Here is a 308-nt window from a genome sequence, read left to right as displayed (position 1 = left end):
AAGGCGCTGAACAGTTTTACTGTGAAATTACTAAAATCAGAGCAGGGAACGAGAGGAGGGGGAGTTCTGGAGCAGAAAGCTAAGAAACATTTCAAAACTCTTCTCAAAACAAGAGTTGTGCTGAGGGGGCAGTGGACTGACGTTTCTGCCTGAGACAATTTAAACCAAAAATCAATTGAGATCAATCTTGGAAGGACAACATTTGAGCTCAATTTGACCAACAGATCAGAGTGGGATTAAATTCCCTGGTACAGTTTGTAATTGAAGACAGTTATTGTAGGTGCCAGGTGTAGACTGGATTCAGGGAC

This window comes from Chiloscyllium punctatum, chromosome 19, assembly GCF_047496795.1.
Source record: "Chiloscyllium punctatum isolate Juve2018m chromosome 19, sChiPun1.3, whole genome shotgun sequence".
NCBI lineage: Eukaryota > Metazoa > Chordata > Chondrichthyes > Orectolobiformes > Hemiscylliidae > Chiloscyllium > Chiloscyllium punctatum.
This window is presented reverse-complemented; position numbering follows the sequence as displayed.